We start from the raw sequence: 392 nt of genomic DNA on the forward strand, positions 1-392 counted from the left end.
AGTTATGACCAATATAGATAGCATATTCAAAAGCAGAGACATAACTTTCCCAACAAAAGTCCATCTAGTCAAGGCTATGGTTTTTCCAGTAGTCATGTATGGATGTGTGAGTTGGACTGTGAAGAAAGCTGAGCACCGTACAATTGATGCTTTTGGACTGTGGTGTTGGAGAAGACTCTTTTGAGAGTGCCTGGGACTGCAAGGAGATTCAACCAATCCATTCAAAGGAGATTGGTCCTGGGTGTCCTTTGGAAGGAATGGTACTAAAGCTGAAACTCCAGTACTTTGGCCACCTCATGTGAAGAGTTGACTCATTGGAAAAGACTCTGATGCTGGAGGGATTGGGGGCAGGAGGAGAAGGGGGACGACAGAGGATGAGATGCCTGGATGGC

The sequence above is a fragment of the Bison bison genome, unplaced genomic scaffold (genome assembly GCF_000754665.1).
Source record: "Bison bison bison isolate TAMUID 2011002044 unplaced genomic scaffold, Bison_UMD1.0 scf7180017864210, whole genome shotgun sequence".
Classification (NCBI taxonomy): Eukaryota; Metazoa; Chordata; class Mammalia; order Artiodactyla; family Bovidae; genus Bison; species Bison bison.